The sequence below is a fragment of the Camelus bactrianus genome, chromosome 10 (genome assembly GCF_048773025.1).
Source record: "Camelus bactrianus isolate YW-2024 breed Bactrian camel chromosome 10, ASM4877302v1, whole genome shotgun sequence".
Lineage (NCBI taxonomy): Eukaryota > Metazoa > Chordata > Mammalia > Artiodactyla > Camelidae > Camelus > Camelus bactrianus.
The window spans coordinates 63543353-63563212 of record NC_133548.1 but is presented as its reverse complement, the minus strand read 5'-3'; the positions used below and the strand labels follow the sequence as shown (position 1 = coordinate 63563212).

Genomic DNA, 19860 nt, shown 5'->3' with positions numbered 1-19860 from the left:
AGGCATTTGCACAAAGGTTTCAAGTGCATCAAATGCTTGCACGTATATTATTTCATTTGCTTCCATGTCTCTGTGAGGTGCGATCGTTACCTCCATCCTATAGGTAAGGAAATGGAGTCCGGGCAGATTAAGTCATCTGACTGCAGCCACACACAGCAGGCACCTGGCAGAACTGGGACTCAAACATCTGTCTGAGCCGTAAACCTGTTCTCTCTCCATTTCGCCACCATCTGACACACACGTGCACATGCAACACAGGACACAGAGCTACGCCAGCAGAGGCCCTGCTTTGCACATGCCCTGATGAAACAAGACACGGAGGTGCCTGGAGTGGGGCTGGAGCATCTCCAGAAAGTGCTGCTTTTCGGAAGAGCCAAGAAAACCGGGCCACACGAGTCCCCACCTCCCCACCCTCCCTGCCAGGTAGACAGCCATCACACAGACAGTGGCCATGACCACAGTGCGTGAGGACTCTGTGAGGTCCCAGCAGCATGCCGTCTCCTAGGCAGGGCAGTCCCGGGCAGCCTCCCCACATTCTTGCTGGAAGCCAGCTCGTAACCTCAGCAAGGTTGCTGTCTCAGGAAAGCCAATGCCAAGAATAATGGCTATTTTCAGGGAGCCATGGGCTCCCCCAGAACTCCTGGCAGGCTTCTGAGGTTAAAATGGGGCATCTGGGACAAGCATGACATAAAATGAACTGGGGACTCTAGGGACTGAGAGACAGAGCCCCAGTTTCTTTCCATGTGTAGCTAATGGTTGTTTTCCAGCAATATTATTTACAGTATTATTATTAAGACCATTAGGAGGGACAGCTTAGGACTAGTCAGAGGTGTGGTCTGGAGTCACTCAGGGACCTGACTGGAGGGCTGCGTTAGGTAGAGATCTGCCCGAGCCAGCGGTTCCTAGTTCCTATGCTCCTTCAGACCAAGGGAGATACACACACACACACAAATAATTCAGCTCAATGGAGTGAGTCCCCGCTGCAGGGGTGGCCTAGGGTCTGCAGAAGAGGAAACAACTAACTCTACCCTTGGGAACCAAGAGAGGCATCCCAGAGAAGCAGCTATCTGAGCTGTCCTGTACAGAATTAGTAGACATTTGCCAGGCAGAGAAGGGAGGAGGCTGTTCCAGGCAAAGAATGCGGCTTGTGTAAAGGCAGAGGAACATCACAGAGTAAGATGCCTTCCCAGAAACTGCAGCATGGTGTGGCTGGAGCAAGGGCTGCTTAAGGGAAGAAATGATAGGAAACAGTGCTGACCTGCAGATGGAGGCTACCCTGTGTAGGACCTTGTGGACCACGCTGATGAGCCAGCTCCTCACCCCTGAGTAATTCACCCACAAATACTCAGTGAGCACCTGCTATGAGCTAGCACTGTTCTGGGCATCATCAGGGACCCAGCAGTGAAAAAACAAACCAAGCTCCTACTCTCCTAAGGCTTACATTCCAGTGGAGAAGAGAAAAATCGTAAATAGTCAACTGTGGGACATGATGTCAGCTGGTAAGTGCTAGGAAGCAAATGAAGCTTTCAATGGGTCGTAAGAGAGCTGGAGCAAGGGATGCCTAAGCACCTTGGAACCTAGTGTGATGGAATCGACCCATTCCCGCTAAAGAGAGAGAGCTGATAATAAGGCATGCCCAGCACACTCTTCCCCAGCACGCTGGACACCCACCGCCAAATCCTAAAACTGAGTTCTCCCTTTACTAGGTGCCATGTCACCACCCCAGCTCCCATCAAGGCTGTGTAAAGTCTGCAGACCAGCTGGGAGCTGGCTGAAGTTTGCTTTGCACCATGTCTGTTTTGCTTTACAGTGAATTGGATGCCTTTGGGGGGGTATACATCTTCCAGTTCTCCGGGTCCCACCACACTCTCTGTGGCGTTATACCAGGACACATTTTCTTACTTAAAATTACCTGCCTGGCCTCTAAAGGCATGTACGTTGGCAATCCCCACCCCTACCTTAGACAGCCAGGTGGAAGAGTACATTTGGGTAGGCAACGAGCACCTTTAACGTCAACCACATACCAACCATACATCCCCTGGGTTATGTCGCGGTTGCCTTGGTGAGAAGCAAGGATGCCCCAGATGCTTGCATCAGCAAATACATTTACCAATCATCGCTCAGGGTGAGATGATTTTTTTTCATAAAGTTCATCCATTCTGTATTTATTTCTTGTTCTTGACCCATGGCCCTATCATGCCCCTCATCTTCCTGCCACCCCACAGTGCCAGAAGCAGCACGGGGAAATGTCATCACAAGTTGCACCACCATGTCCCTGGGTCCTGATTCCTCATTGGACACTGTGGTAAGAGCTGCTGACCCAGAGCTCAGAACCCAGCAGTGGGAGGAGAATGGGTATGCTTGGTGTAGCAGGATGGGCAGGCAGGAAGGAAGGAACCATTTGTTTTGCTGGGGCAGGGGTCACTGAACACTACAAAGAGGAGATGTACTGGTCTCCTGTAGCTGCTATAACAAATTACCACAAATCTGACGGCTTAAAACATGAGAAACGTATTCTCTTATAGCTCTGGAGGCCAGAAGCTCTCACTGAATGTGCTGGCAGGGCTCTCTGTTCTGGGCTGTAGGGGAAAATCATTCCTTGCCTCTTCCAGCTTCTGGTGGCTGTTGGCATTCTTTGGCTTATAAAGACATCACTCCAATCTCTGCCTCTGTCTCCACATCGCCTTCTCCCCTGTGTCTCTCAGAACTCCTGCTTCTCTCTTACAAGGATACATGTAATTGCCTTTAGGGTCCACCTGGATAGTCCAAGATAACTCCTCCTGTTAAGATTCCAACTCAATCACATCTTTTGTCATATAAGGTCATACTAACCAGTACTGGGATTAGGAAGTGAATGTATCTTTGGGGATCCTCTTGTTCAGCCTCCCACAGAAGGTAACATCTGAACTGGCCATTTGAGGGTGAATAGGAGTTTACCTGATGGCGAAGGGTGAAGGGCATATTCAAAGGTGCAGAGGCAGGGAAGTCCCGGTGTCTCGTGGGAGCCCACCAGCGGGTGTGTCAGGAGTCTCGACGGAGGAGAGAGGAGGCTCTGGTGGCAGGTCAGGAGCAGGTACGATGTCCGAGGCTTGTGTTGAATCCTACAAGCAATGAGGAATCCTTAGACATTTTAAAATAGCTAGTTTTGGAACTTTGTTCCAAAAAGGTAACATTCCCTTCATTTCAAGAGCATTTCCTTTGCCACAGGTTATGGTGCCGGCAGTAATGCTGCTGAGAGCGGGTGGAGAGGGCTGCTGGGCTCACAGACGTGGGGTAAGTACCGTGGGGTCTACAGAAATGTTTAGCTTTCCACCCACAACCCAGAAGGGCTTATTTCCTAGGCTGTGAGCTTTCTCTCTTCTAAAGGCTAGACTGTTAACCCACTGACTATAGTTCAGGACTTCTAATACCCTCCTTTTATCTAGTTATTTTTATTGAAGTATAGTTGATTTACAACACTGTGCTAGTTCAGGTCAGAGTACAGTGATTCAGCATTTCTGCACATTATATTCCACTACAGGTTATGACAAGATAACGGGCGTAATTCCCCATGTTATACAGTATACTCTTCTTGTTTGTCTATTTTATGTAGAGCAGTTTGTTTCTGTCAATCCCATACCTCTAATTTGTCCCTCCCCATCCCTTCTTCCATTTGAGAACCACAAGTTTGTTTTATGTATCTGTGAGGCTACTTCTGTTTTGCATATACATTCATTTGCATTATTTTTGTAGACTGCACATCTAGGTGGCTAATACCTTCCTTCTAAAGCACAGCAATATCATGCAGGGCTCTTGTCAACAGTGATGGGGACTGTTGCACGAGATCCCAGGAAAATTGACCCTGGAGAGGGTGTGAAGGGAGCCATGTATACACATAGCCTGTGAGCTCTGGTAGACCAGCCTGTGGGGTTTGGTTGGTTATTTTTGTCTGTCTGTCTGTGGGGAGTCTAGGACCCTCCATCCTTTGAGTTTCTTATTCCCCTAGTAGCCCGTGGAATAACACATCACGGAACTGGGATTTGAGCGAGAAGGGACACTGAAGGGAGTTTGTATTCTCAAAAACACTTTCACAGAAAAGGGAGCCCTCCTACACTGTTGGTGGGAATGTAAATTGGTGCAGCCACTATGAAGAACAGTATGGAGGTTCCTTAAAAAACTAAAAATAAAATTACCATATGATTTAGCAATCCTATTCCTGGACATATATCTAGAAGAGACAAAAATTCTAATTTGAAAAGACACATGTACCCCAATGTTCATAGCAGCACTATTTATAACAGTGAAGACATGGAAACAACCTAAATGTCCATCAACAGATGACTGGATAAAGAAGTTGTGATATATTTACACAATTGTATTCTACTCAGCCATAAAAAAGAATGAAATAGTGCCTGCCATCTGCAGCAACATGGATGGACCTGGAGATGGTCATTCTAAGTGAAGTAAGGCAGAAAGAGAAAGAAAAATACCATATGATATCACTTATATGTGGAATCTAAAAAAAAAAGTAAGACAAATGAACTTATTTAAGAAATAAAACCAGACTCATGGACATAGAAAACAACCTTATGGTTACCAAAGGGAAAAGTGGATGAGGGAGGGATAAATTGGGAGTTTGGGATTAGCAGATACAAACTCCTATATATAAAATAGATAAGCAACAAGGTCCTACTGTATAGCACAGGGAACTATATTCAATATCCTATAATAAACCATAACAGAAAAGAATATTAAAAAAGAACATATATGTATATGTGTATATATACATACATGTACACATATATATATAATTGAATCACTTAGATGTACACCTGAAACTAAAACAACATTTTAAGTCACCTATACTTTAATTTAAAAAATTTTAAATTAAAAAACCCACTTTCACAGATGCTCTCTTACAACGGCCCCGTGAAGAACAGAAGGCTGACCCTCTCTAAGTGCATCCATTATGTGCGTCTGCTTCCTGACCCATGGCCCCTCTTACACCGCTGCTCTCTCAGAAGCAACATGGCTGGTTGAAACCAGCGGAAATGTCGCCACAATTTTATAAACGTGTCCCCATTTGACCAACAGGAAAGGAAAAGACCAGAGAGGCTGAGTGGCCTGGCCAGATTCGCATGGCTGTGATTTTAGATCTGGGAAGCACATTTGGGATTACTTACCCAACCCAGATACAGTGTAAGCTCCTTTCTTCAAGGTGAAGTTCACATGTTATCATCTATGTACGCGCCCCCATGCCCCGCCCAGATGCCTGACACACAGTTGGGTGTCAGGACACACCCAATGAAGGCTGACCGAGCCCAGGCTCGTCTTGGTCTCCCGACCCCCACGATCGTGCTCTTTCCCACATACACAACTGCTTCCCAATGTCTCTGCTCACAGCAAGCTGTTCACTGCTCTTATACTTCTAGTTCATCACCGTCTCACTTCTCTTTTCTGCTCCCAAAGTCCCCTCTCCCAACCCTTGCAGCCCCCAATCAGACCCTCCAGGGAGACCTTAGCCCCCAACGTCATCTGAGGACCATCTCCAAGGAGCTCCCTGAGTCATTCCACCCAGCCCCGGCCGTTCCCCTCCCTCACTTCCTGTGGTAAGAAAGACACAACATGGACGTGCCAGGAATAAAAGCTCATGCTTTGAAGCAAACAAGTCCCTCAGCTTTGCCCCAACTGAATATGCTATATGCCAGAAGGTCACCTTTCCCTGACACTTGCCTTGCTGTGATGCTCACTCACCCATCCAGTGCACACATTTATGAAGTTTGTACACAGTACAGGGAGGGCCCTGTGTTGGTCACTGACTCAGGCATTAGAAAAATGATTATTCATTTACTCACCCAATCATACAACAAATACCACCAGGATGCCGAATGAGTTTCATTTAGGTTTCAAACAGAGCCAACCCCAGCTGATCGGTTGCTCTGTTTTGAGAAGGACTGTGAGGCTTTCTCTTTCAGGGCAAGAGTGCTGAGATCAATTATTGATGTCTGCTGTGAGTGCAGACAGGGGGCTGGGAGCACACTTACATCACGTGCCAGGCAGCGGTTAGGCACTGGGAGCCCAACGGTGAATAAGTCACATTTCCCGCTCACAGTCTTGTAGTGGGTGATTTCATTCTTTAGAATTGCAAATGGAGCAGATAAATGGACAGAGGTCTTCTCAGCTCTAGTACCCCATTTTTTGTGCATTTAGGAAGCAAAACAAGGATGCCTACCTGGTCTGGCATCTGTAAGAGAAGATTTACCCTTTCAGCCGCTCTGACTTTCTGGTTCTGTTCCATTGCAGATGCTGTTTCCTGTGCTCTTGGCCATACTGGGCACTATGGGGGCCGTGTATTGTGTGGTCATTTCTTCGTTGGGTCTGCTCAGTGGCCCCTTCTGTGACACGGGCAGTGGAAACTACACCTACCCTTTCAGGAACGACACCCTGGAGTGAGTAGCCTTTACAGCCTTAGATCAGTGTCCAGCATCTAAAGACGATACGGTGATGATCACAGAGCGTGTGCTCTCAGACTGACTGTCCAGTAATGGCGCCAGTTGCTTCCAATCATACATGGTATCTTGGTCCTCTCTCTGCACCAAACCAACAATTCTGCTCTCAGATCACCTATCTCTAGGAGGTGACTGGCCAAGGCAAGGAGTGCCCATGAATTAAGCAGTTCAGCATAATACCTTGACTTCATTAGCATCAGTTTTTAAACTCAACTGGTATGTGCTGAGGGCCTGCTTAGTACTGACTAGGCACTGTGATAAGAGAAACGAGGACGGAGGAAGGATATGGAAAATTGTATATTTGCAACTTGCTCATTCACAATGTAACTGGGGAGACTTCATAACCAAATTTGCAGATTTTTTTTGTGATGACAGCCTATCAATAAGCAATGTTGTGGTTAGACCAGCCCTTGTGGTTCTTATTTTGATTGCGGGATGCTCTTTAGCGTAACTATCAAGAAACTTCGAAAAAAATAAAGGTTTCTTACATATACAACCCGGAAACGACACAGCATACCTGCGGCCACTCAGCGAGGTTGCCAGGAGAGAAAAAGAAAGAGACAGAGAGAGAGAGCAGGCCTGGGGTTCTGCCTTTATTGGGGTTGAGGGTGGAGGTCTAGGGTTTTGTGGGCTCACTATCGATGAATTTAAAACATAAGAGCAGGAAATTTAAGCACAGGAATAGAAAAAGCAAGTGGCCCAGAAGGTCGTTTACTGAAATCAACCAAGATCTCTAAAACAAAGGAGCCTCAGTCAGGCAAGGAGGCACAGCTCTTTATCTAGTTGTGAGGCTGGAAATGTGTTTACTCCAGGTAGACCTCTTTGAAGTGGATGCCTTGGCAGGCAATCAAAGCTTAAGTTAGGCACTTAAGAAAAACGAACTGTCAGGGTTTACACTGCAGAGTTGCACAAATACCCTGACATGGCGGACCCCGTGATGCCCACTGATTTTCCTAAAGGAACAGGAAAGAAAACCCTGCACCACTGACTGAGAAAGATGCTGCTTCGCTCCCATTTCACGTTCTCTCCCTGGTAAAGCTCATCCATCCCCATGGCTTTCACAGCCCTCCATCTCTACATAAATAATCCCCAAATGTCTATCTCTAGCTCAGATCTCTCTTCTGAATCCCTGACCCAAATACCAGTAACTTCCTCTTTGAAATTTCCTCTTGAAAATCTCACATCACTTCAGTATTAATACGACCAAGCCCTTGACGTCCCCTGGCAAATCTCTCTGCCACCCCCAGCCCCTTAGATGGCACCTAAAACCTGCTGAGTCATTGATTCTTCTCCCTTCTCATGTCTCACGTTCAATCCACCACCAAAGCCTGTCAGTTCTACCTGGACAATACACCTTGAGCCTGGCCGCTGCTCTTCGCCTGGTCCGTCACCACCCAATTCCAAATCTGAACCCCTTGGCCTCCGTGCCTACACCAGCCCTCCAGCAGTTCCATTTTGCCCTTCAATCCTTTCACCTTTTTTTCACAAGGGATTTTTGTAAAAAGTAAAAGTGCTGATGAAGCCCAAGAAATCTTTACATTTAAGGAACGTGTGATCTTGCTGAGAACTCAACAGACCAATATGGATATGGTGGAAGGCAGAGATTAATTAAGGCAGATACCCAAATAATACATAGATTAAATGGGGCCTGAAAACATATTCCATTTTCTGTTTGTCCAACTATACCTTCTGATTCCAAATTCCTCTTACCGTTTGGGCTTACATGCTGTTTCCTCTTATAGTGCACACTTCTCTGGGCTGCTGCCCGCTTCAAGGCCAGGTGACTCCATCTTTCCCCAGAAAATCTTCTCCAGCTACTCTAGACCTCTAGACCTCCCCATCCTATGATAATAATGATAAAGAGACTGCCGGCTGCATGGCAGGCACTGGGCTAATCCCCTCCACTACGCGATGCTACTGATGCTATTTTAGCCCCATTTTACATATAAGGAATCTGACATACAGGAACGCTTGGGGAACTATTGGGGCCAGGGCAGACTGCATGCATATATCAGTCAATGGCACGTCGATTATTTTGAATTAAAGCTACTTAAGAAAGAGCTGATACAAGAGAGACACTCTGACCCTTCTCTCTTGTTTCTCTGAAAGCAGAAAATAAATCTCTCTTGTGAAAGCCACACTCCCTGCAACTGGGGGCAGGACACCCTCATCACCAGAGATAGAGCATTCGGGGCCGAGAAGTCTGTGTAACCAAACCTTTCTACTTCTTTAATTTAATACAAATCCCAAACTGTTTTGATGCTTTACTTATTAAGCACCCAGTGCTAAATTTCTTTGTCCTGTCAATTTCTCACAAATGTATTGTTTGTCTAAAAAGTATGAAAGCTGCCTGCGTGGCCACTTCTTAGGTCCCATTTCTATGAGACCTCCCTGGGCATGAATTAAAATTTGTTTCTTTTTCTCTGGTTTATTTGCATGTGTCAGTTTTATTATTAGCCCAGCCACAAGAGCTCGAGAGGGGTAGAGGGGGAAATTTGCCTGTCCCCGACGCAGCTTATCTAAAACTTCTTAGTGAGGGAGCTGGGATTTGGCCCTGGATCTGTGGGACTTCACAGTCCAAGCTCTGAGTCACTCCTTACTGCCTCAGAGAGCCTTAGAGCAGTTCCAACCTTGAATCACATGATTTCCCGCTTACTCCTGTGTTCTCTGGCGCGGCCATGTCTGCACCCACAATGCTTTGCTGAGATGCCCTGCTGTGAGACGGAGAGACGTGTGTTCTACCCACCCCCCCACCAATGGGAAGAATGAAGATGAGAGCAATGTATTAGACTGGTGCTTCTCACATGCTTCTAAGCAGCGGCTCTCTCCCTTTCCTGTCCCTCCAAGCCAGGCTAACTGTCTCCCTTGTCCTGACAGGAACAGCTACTTATTCAACCGGCCCAGCTGGACCACCTGCCAAGAGCCTGAGCACATCGTCCTCTGGCACGTGGTCTTGTTCTCCATCCTCCTGGGGATCGGCGCAGTGGAAGCTGCCCTTTGCCTCAGCCAAGCTGTCAGCGGACTCTGTGACATCTTCTGTGGCACATGCATCCGAAAAGGACAGGTCGGTGCTTCCAGAACCCTGGCGTTTTCAAGTCATTCCCCCTGACCTATTCCGCACATCTCCCTCCTGCCCTGACCCCACACTCCAAGAGGTAATCCAGTAATCAGAAAACGCCTTCTGAAATGTAGGACTTAATTTTCTCTCAGGTGACCATAACTGGCTTGTGACCAGCCCAAGAAGTCACAACTGACTGGCAGAGTCCCCTAGGTTGAGAAGGACTGGATATGGTGAATGTCAATCCCCACCATTCTGAGAAGCTGAGGAAAAGCCCCCAATTTTTATAAAAGTCAACAGTTTCAATCTTCTTTCCTAGAATCAAGATTGTTGTTTCCCCCAGATGATCTGTAAGAATCATATAAGAAATCACAGGACTGTAAATAATAAAAAAAAATTTAATAATAATACAATAATAGACACTTAATGTATTCAGCTGTTACTATATCTCAGGCCTGGTGCTAAGCACTTTGTCTGCATCATTTCAGTTAATCCTACAAAACAAGTTGCATTATAATGCCATCTTACAGGTGAGGAAACTCTGGCTCAGACAGGTTCAGTTACTTGTCCAAAGTCAATAAACTGAAGTTTTGAACTTGAGCCTGATTCTAATATTTATATTCTTGACCACTCACCAGTGGTACTCAAACCACTGGACTTGTTCCATGGATTGTAATAGGTGTTATTCATTTACCAAAAAAGGGGTGGGGGAGACTCTGAGGTCAATTTAATTTTGGATACACTGGATTAAACAAAGTGTGATAGGCTTCTCTGCTACAGGACTTGTCAGAACCTTTACAAAGCCAGTGTGCATGGCTAATCTCCAGGAAGAGAACAGCAAATGCACAATTCCCCAGGAGTCTTATTTGGCCACAAAACCCTCTTCTCCTGAAACAATTTTTATGGGGCTAATATTCCATGGTGCCCACTTTGAAAAAGACTACATGACTCAAAAATGAGTTGGAATCTATCTCACTCAACCCATGAGAATCCAAGGGGAAGGGGAAGTCTTTAGAACAGTCAGTGCATCAGATTGAATGGCTCCATATGGCCCAAATACTACCTCCCTGGGAGGGAGAACGAAATCCAAAGTAAAAAATTTTATTAGCTTTTCCCCATTAAAACACCCTCTGTGTAAAGTGATGGACTTGAAGCAAGGCAGGAGAAAGGTTTTCTGCCTCCGGCAAAAGTCCTTCTTGTGGTTCTTCCTTTGGTGAGTAAAAGGAACTTGCAGTTAAAGACACTGAACTACAAACATTTTGTGGCCAATAAAGTGGGCGGAGGAGGCACTGAGCTGCCCTGGGGCGTGGCCCCAGCTTGTAAAGGCAGCAGAGCTCAGCTAATGCTCTCCATCAAGGGCTTTGGAGGACGGGAAGAGCACCACCAACATTTTAAACGTTGGGCCAGCCGTAAAATGATTCATGATTAATCCACGAAAAAAATGTTTATTGCCAAATGGAAAAGAGCTCTCTGAAATTAAGTAGAAACAGTCGATTCTTGAGGCTGACTTAGGTCTACTCCAGCCACAGGACAATTATTTCCTGAGTTACCACAATGGGCAAAGCAAGTGCCTGGAGAAAGGAGGGATGGACGGGCGCTCAGCTCTGGAAGAAAGGGTTTAAGCAGAAGGGGAAATTTTCAGCGCATAACACCCAGACATAAGGCAGAAACAGGGGAGGTGGTCATTTCACTCGAATCTCTGTGTCTTCAAGCACATCTCATCTTTTAAAACTCCTTACTCTCTCAAGAGAAACCATATGTTTTCCAGATCAGAGTTGACTGACATATTCTGGATGTCTACAGTGTTTATATAATATGATACACCTGTTATTGGAAATATGAAGAAATAGCTCTTCATCATGAGTTTAGAGATTCTTTCCATTTCACTCTATACACTTTGCTGTAGTATAACAATTTTCACATTTTCCAGAATAAGCACTTTGACTTTTATATTTATAAAATACATGAAAAAGCTGATTTCAGCATTTTATGAAAACCGTCTAGGACACTCATCTGCTTGCCATGTCTGATGAAATGCTCTTACAGACCTGACACTGACTTGGGAGAAACTTCATGGCTCAAAGTCCCATTGGCAAACCAACATCCAGTATTTCTCTTAAGTGAAATTGGAAGAAAATAATTTTAAAGAAGGGAGATGCACTTTAGGAAGTGGGCAGAAGAAAATGAAGTTAACCGAAATAGCTCTGGAAGATTTGGAAAACATTATCTTGACTAGAAACTATCATGTTAAAGACAAAGCGAGTCATACATAAACACCGTACTGTAAGTAGCTTCTCACAGGGGTATAGGTTAACAATTATGAAACTGCTACGCATCTGTGATGGGGTTGTAACGGTGGATGGTGGGGGCCAAGTTTCTCACTGTGGAGGAATAATTCTCACAGATAAGCAAAGAGGGAAGCCTGGAATAATCCATCTTAGTACCAGATTAGAGTCAAGGAATCAATATAAACTCATTTTGGCTTAACATAGGTTCAGATGATAGATACAAAAATATAGATATGTGTGCATGTATGGGTTATTACACAGACATACATTTCCTAGCCCTGTCTGCCAAGAGAGCTAAAAGCAGTGACACCTCAGTAGCTACAAGCACACCGAGTACCAAGATCTTGGTTTCTAATGCCGTTCTCTGCTAAAAGCAACTAGGGCTCCTTGAAGAAATGACTGATTTGAGGGATGAGGATGAAGAATAAAGATGCCCCTGAAGGATGCTGTGGTGCCAGGAAGCAAGGAAGTGCTAAAAAACAAAAAGTGGGACATGAAAAAAAAGACAAACAAGCCAAGGGGACGTAGGGGCCAACTCTGAACTAGGTGCCCCTTCCATCCCTGGGACATGTATATCTCCATCACTGCACCCATCTTGTGGGTCACATGCAGGATCCCTCAACCCACCTGTGATGCAGGATGTACCTTATGCATCATAATAGGCTCTCAATTAATGTTTAGTGAATGAATAAGCAAAAGAATGAATGAGTAAATGTTCCAAGCCTGCAAAGGGAAGGGGTTGAGGAAATGTAATTATACCAAGTAGTTTATACAGACAGAATGCACAGCTCTTTAAAAACTCAGCTTCCTTCCTTCTTCTATTCCTCTTTCATCACCCCGGCCCAGGTGCAGACAGTCCTAAAAGGAAGTAAAGCTAATTCTGAGCAGAGTTTTATTTTGCAGCTGTAGTTAAAATACACTCTGTCGCTCAGCCACCATCATCAGCTGGGACTTGTATGAGGTGCTTAGTATGGGCCATGCTGTTCTGGGTGCAGCACTGTGATACTGTGCTTTATAATAAGAAAAATATATTTTGGTCTTTCTCTGTTCCTGCACAGAGCTTCCAAAATCCTTGGAATTTCCTAAGTGACAAGAGAGAGAAATATGCCTTTTGTTATTCATCAAAAGCCTCTTTCAAACCACAGCTGTGTTTGTGTTAATGAGGAGAGAGTTTGGGAAAGCCCCTCAGGATGGGGGACTGGTTGCCAGGGGAACCAACCCTGATTACAGGGTTGGAACTCTCAGACACACCCCTAACCCCTGACCTCCAGGAAGGAGAGAGCGGCTAGAGACTGAGTCCAGTAACCACTGGCTGATGATTTAATCAGTCGTGCCTATGCAATGCACCATCTATATAAAAAGCAAAAGAGGATTCAGAGCACTTCTGGGCTGATGAACCGGAGGTGCTGGGAGTGAAGAAGGATTAATAAAATAGCCACACTTAGGCTAACATTGCTTATTCTTATGCTTGCCCTTAAAATAGTCAACTGACCTGACTGACCGGTTGCTACTCACAGTTCCAGGCCCATTGTTAAAACTAAAGCTATTGATCTTACTGTTTCTACTTCATTCCAGTCATTGAAAGTAACAATCATGCTTGGTCTCTGAGTCCTTCTCCAAGGAGAAGGTCACAGGACTGTAACCTTACAAAATAGCCTGAATTACCAAGAAGACCACACCTTGAGTGCTTACCGCTGGCCTCTATAGAGCTGGTCGCCCAGACACATCATGTCGCCATTCTAAGTCTTCTGATTGGAAAATGATTCTGTTGATGGTTATCGATGCTTTATTGTTTGAGCTATGGCTGTATAACCACCCCACCCCATCCCCGAGGTAGGGTCACAGTTTTGAAGGCACCAGCCTGCTGTGGGTCCCCTTTGCCCAGCAAAGTAATAAAGCTGCCTCTTTTCTTTTAAGCTCCAAGACCTTGTCTCTGGGTTATCTGGCTGGTCAGAGATGGGGCTGATCTTTGGGCAACAGGAGGGTGGTGCGCCCAGCCAAGAGAGAGCATGGAATTTCCATAATATTTTCCAGGTACCTTGCCTGGTGTATCTTGTCCATCTGAGTATTCCTGGGTTGTATCCTTTTATAATAAACAGGTAAACTGATTTCCTGAGTTCTGTAAGCCAATCTAAAAATTAATCAAACCCAAGAGGGGACCACAGGAACCTCTGATTTACAGCCAGTAGTCGGAAGCACAGGTAACAAGGTGAGAGGATGTCTCGTGGGACTGAGCCATTAACCTGTGGGACCTCATGCTGTCTCCAGGTAGTGTCAGAATTAAGTTAAATTGTAGGACATCCACCTAGTGTCACAAAATTGCTTGGTGTGGGAAAAACTACCACACATTTGGTGACCAGAGTACAAAAACAGACTATCATGTGTAGTCGTGTGAAGGAAAACAAGAAGTGTTTTTTTCCTCTACAAGCACAACACACAAAAATCCTATAATGATAATACCTGGGACCTTCGCATAGGCTGAATCATTTCCAAAGCTCTTCTCCTACATGATTGCATCTGACTCTAAAGCAGTGGCATCACACTGTCCAGGCATGAATGGCTTTCACCATTTTACCCAGGAGGAAACCGAGGCTCAGAGGTGGCTGCCCAAGATGAAGCAGACACGAGGCTCAGAGCTGAACTTCTGACTCCAAGTCCACAGCTCCTTCCATGGAATCATAGTCTGGATGAAGAGATAAGATCCAGAGGGCACAGTGCTGTGGGCTGGAGCAGACAGGGGCCCTTGAGAGGAGAGGAGCCTGAGCTGGACCAGGGGAAAGGTGAGGCCATTCCAGGCAGAGGGAACAGCAGCAGCAAGGGAGGAAGCAAGACTTGTCAGGGCCTCCAAGAGGCGCGTGAAGGAGGCCAGGTGACAGGGACAGTAGCATACCGCTGTGCATCCCCAGAGTGGAGAAGCTCTTCTATTTGTGAACTTGGGATGTTCGAACTTTCACACAAAAGCAAAGCTGAGCTCCAGAGCCAAAGTGACTTTGACCAGCATGAGGTCTCAGCAGTGGTTCTGCCCTCTGACCTATTTTGGGGCCTTGGATAGTTTAACGAATTTACTAAGATTATTAAGAAGATCATCTCTACAATGGAAACAAAAATAGAGAGAGAAAAGGAGGTTAAAAATGGTATGAAAAGGGTAATGTTGCAGGTTCTAGTGGCTGAGGCCTTTGACAATAAGAATAATTCTCAAAATCAAAGAAAATTCTGCCACATATGAGGATTGCTATAACTTTGCAAATGTATGGTAATCAGCAAGACATGAGGAAAAAGAGATGAACGAAATGGACAACTTCTCAACATGAAGCTCAAAGATCAGCTTGAATTCTGAATACGCATTAGACTAATACAATTAGAAGCAGGCTAGGAGTTATGTATTCAGTCATTCCGTAAATATCTGTTAAGCCTCCACAATGTGCCAAGAACTGTTCTAGATGCTGGGATAGAGCAGTGAACAAAACGAGGTCTCCCTGCCCTCATGGAGCTTATTGTTAGCAAGGAGAAACACACGACAAATGTTTATTGGGTGAAAAATAATGAGGAGTAATGGTGTGGGCAGAGCAAAGGACCGCTGGTACTTGCATTCAGTGGTCAGCAAGGCCTCTGAGACAGGTAGCTTTGAACAGAGACCTAAAGAAATTGAAGAAATGATTCTCTGAGATCCAGTTTTAAATACAACGAAAATGCTGCCAATAAAACTTTTTGAAATTTGGAATTTCAACTATTTAATTTTTGTTTAAGTTTTTTGAAGCTTTTGTTAATTTAATGTTGGGGGGTGGGCAGTGGACTTGTGCAGCGGAACACAGAAGTCCAGTAGGTGCAGAGCCCCCAGGAATGTTTCACATCAAAAAGATCTGTAAGCAGCAACAAGGATGGACCTAGGGAATACATTGTGCTTAGCGAAATAAATCAGAGAAAGACAAATACTGTATCACTCACATGTGGACTATAAGAAATAATATAATGAATATATAAGCTAAACAGAAACAAACTCACCTAGAAAACAAATGAGTGGTTACCAAAGGAAAGACAGAAGGAAGGAGGGGCAAATTAGGAGGGTGGGATTAAGAGATACAAACTACTATATGTAAAATAGATAAGCAACAAGAATATATCGTACAGCACAGGGAATTATATCTTGTAATGACTTTTAATGGAGTACAATTTATAAAAATACTGAATCACCCTATTTTGACAGGGGTTGCACTGGATCTGTAGGTTGCTTTGGGTAGTATAGCCATTTTGATAATGCTGATTCTTCCAATCCAATAGCACAAGATATCTTTCCATTTCTTTGTACCATCTTCAATTTCCTTCATCAATGTTTTACAGTTTTCAGAGTGTAGGTAACTTCCTTTGTGAAGTTTATTTCTAGGTATGTTGTTGTTTTTGATGCAATGGAAATGTTTATGCCAGTTATAAAATTCTGGACTTTGAAGTGAAAAAGAAAAAGTGAATGAAGGGCTACAAATGGCAAAATATTCTTCTCTCTTATGGGTGAGTTGTATTTCATTACATATATATGTTGCATCTTCTTTATCAATTCATCTATTGATGTGCACTTAGGATGCTTCCATATATTGGCAATTATAAATAATGTTGCTGTTAATAGCAGGATGTATGTATCTTTTTGAATTAATTCTGTTTTGTGGTTGGCTTTATTCCTTTGATAACTATGTAAGTTTAAAAAGCTAAAGCTCTAAACGTTCTTAGAAACAATGATCAGTACATAAATGTGAATTTAAAAAATATGTGCAGTATATTGTGTACATGTATTTACATGCAACACATTGCACACGTGCAGTCAAATTGTAACAGTTCTACTTAATAAAAATGAAAAAAATACTGAATCACCATTCTGTACACTTGAAACTGACATCATATTGTAAATCAACTATCCTTCAATGAAAAAAACAAAATAAAGAAGACCTGTAAGCAGCCATATGGCATCCTCTGAAGTTTTCTCACACTTACAGAGATTCTCTAGGAGCAACGTTTCCTACTTGCTTTGCCTCTGCCTCAACCCACTGCCAGTGGAGCAGAATCAGGTCGATTTGGGCAAAAGAAGCATGGTAATACAGCCATCACTAATAGACGACGAGCGTGTCTGATTTTAAAGCTTAAAATTAACTCACATTTCTATTAGGTAGAAATAATCTGTGAAATGCAATCCTAAACACTTTTTATCACTCTGGTCTTCAAAATCCACCTCGTTGATGAGTGCTAAACGGTGACGATTCCTCTCCTCATTTAGTCCTTCACAGAAAACAGAGGCGTCTGCTTTGCCTTGCAGAGGCTGCTGATAAATCTCTAATACTGGCATTTTCTGGAGGTTCTGCTGAGCCATGTGTGCCCTAAACTTAGCCCACAGGGAACGTTCCTTCTAATTTGGAGAATGTGTTTATCTGCATCATGCTGACACCAGCCTGCTACAGTAAGCATCTTCGCTCAAATCCAGTGGCACTGGGTGACGAGGCAGCAGCAAAACAGGCAAAGCTCAGAGGAAACCGGCCCAGCTGCCAGGGCATGTCCCTCATGCCCAGGGGAAGTTGGTTTGGCCTCTGGTGACCCTCCCATAAGCCAGATCAAGCACTCTGAGCTGGACTGTTTTTAAAGGAAACTGGGAACTTATCCCTTAATTACTTAATATCCTGAAAGACTCTAGAATCCATCCCCTCTGTTGGGAGACATAAGCTCTGGGCCACTACCTGGGATTCTGTCTCATCTCCACCCCTGAGCAAAGTGGCTCAATTTCCCCAACTCATAGGAATGTTAGGATAAGATGAGATAAAATGGGAACCTACTAGGTGTCAGGAACATAGTAAGATCTGAACTGATGTTAGCTAGTGGTGTTATTTCTGCCCTCATCAGCTCTTGCCTGGACTATTGCAGTGGCCTCTTAACTGGCTTCCTGCCTCCAACCCCCACCTAAACCCGCCCCACGTATTGTGGCCAAAGTCACCTTTCAACACACAAATCTGATTCTAAAACTCCCCAGTGATTCCTCTGCCAGGATATATCAGACTCACGTGCGTGACCTATCAAATCTTTTATCTTCTGCCACCTTGGCACCTGCACCACGCTGTGTGCTCAGCCTAGAACGCCCTTTCTCATCTTGATCTCCTGCAAAACTCCTACTTATCCGTTAAGATTCAACTTAAGTATCATTTCCTCCGACCTCCTCCTGCCACTCCAAGCATCGTCAAGGATCTTTTTCTTTGCTTCCTTCAGAACATTCAGTGTTAGCGTTGATGATGGTACTTTCTGCATTGTGCTGTCACTGTTTGCCTGCTATTCTTCCCCTCCAACAGTTCAGCCAGACCACAGGAGTAAGGCCGGGTGTAAGGACTTCAGAGAATGGCAACCCAGACTCTAGAGGGATGCTTTTTTATGGTTTTCCGGCACTTCAGCTAGCAAACACTGTGGAGAATACACACAGCACAATGCTATCCTCTGCTCTGCGATGCTTAGGACTTTAGATTTTATTCTGAAGAGAGTTGAAACAAGGAGTGAAGTGATTAGTTTTGCACACCTCGCTAGAGAGTGGAGAACTGACTGAAAGGAGCAAGACCAGAGTCAGGAGATGAGTTAGAGGAATAAGAGATTGTGAGTCCCCAGACAGGAGAAGTTAACAACCTAAACTAGGGCTGTGGCAACGGGCTGGAGAGGAATGGAGAGATTTCAAAGACCTTAAGAAGAACATGATGACTGACTGGAAGCAAGAGTGAGGGAGGAGTTGACTGAAGATACAATTAATTGAAGCCATCCAGAAAGCAGAAGTCTGTAAGAAGGGGATAAATTCAGTTAAAAAAAAAAGAATACACACAAAATCAACGGTACATAATGATGCAAGCGGACAGTGACATTCCTTGATTCACCGAGGATGCGCAAAGATTCTCAGCAGATTGTGGGGAGGGAAGAATTTGTTAGGTCAAGGAAGCCCAGAAGTGAGGGTTTGCTGCCTTTTATATAATTTTAAGGGCAAGATAAGAGCCATATAACATCCCATTACTGGTCCTAATGTCTGAATATTGGGCTCCCAATATCTTGCTGCCCCACAGTTACACAAGCCATTTACTTAAACAAACCTTGCGTTTAAGTTTTGTTTAAGTAAATGGCTTGTCATACTATAATACTCTGCTGATAGAAACTATATCTATTTAGACACATAGATATACACATATATGTATTATATATGGGAACTCAATAAGTATTTGTTGGATAAATAAGTCAATGGCATCTATAAATGAATATAATAACACCAGGTTCTTAAAGTTGTATACATTTGTGAGATAACTAGGTAAAGCCAGGGTAGTCTACACATGGAAAAATCCTGGTGGAATTTACTGGAAATTTAAGTAATCATGTTTAGCCTTACCTAGAGAAAACTAAAATATTTTATCATATTCATTTATTCAATTGTTCACTGTATCTATTGAGTATACACTTTGTATAGGACATATCAAGACAAATACACATCAAAAAGACAATCTAATGACAAAATGCTATGAATAAGAAAAAGTGAAAGGATGAGATTGATTGATGAGGACAATTTTGTATATCAGGGAAGGCTTCTCCAAGGAGATAATATTTGAACAGACACAAATGAATTGAGATGTTAAGCTGATATCCGGGGAAAGAGAGTTCTAGGCTGAGAGAACAGCAAATGTGAAAGTCCTAAAACAGTAGGAGCTGTAGGTAACATTTTTCTATTTCTTGGCATGTCTAGCCATTTTTGTTTGGAAGCTAGACATTATGAATTTTACATTATTGAGCGCTGAACTTTGTTCCATTAAAAAATGTTGACTTTTTTCCTGGCCATGTAAGCAAGTTACTTAAATTTCAACTTGATCCTTTTGAGCCTTGTTTTTAAGTTTTGTTAGTACAGGTCTAAAGTAGTCTTTACTCTAGGGCTAGCTTAGTTCTATAGATACAGTATTAGCCTTTTGATATCTTTAGTCTGTAAAGTACTTCCAAGCAGGAAGCTGGAGTGATTATGAGGCTTATTATGTTTGTTTCT

General features: G+C 44.0%; 1 protein-coding gene across 2 annotated transcripts in view; it reads right to left on the bottom strand.

The window, feature by feature from the left end:
* Positions 1–19860, bottom strand: part of HEPHL1 (hephaestin like 1) — a 191082-nt gene that overhangs the window by 129136 nt on the left and 42086 nt on the right. For both annotated transcript variants that reach the window (XM_074372873.1, XM_074372875.1), the window contains exon 3: positions 2938–3101. The gene's annotated coding sequence lies outside the window, so the exon portion shown is untranslated. The remainder of the gene's footprint in view (positions 1–2937; positions 3102–19860) is intronic.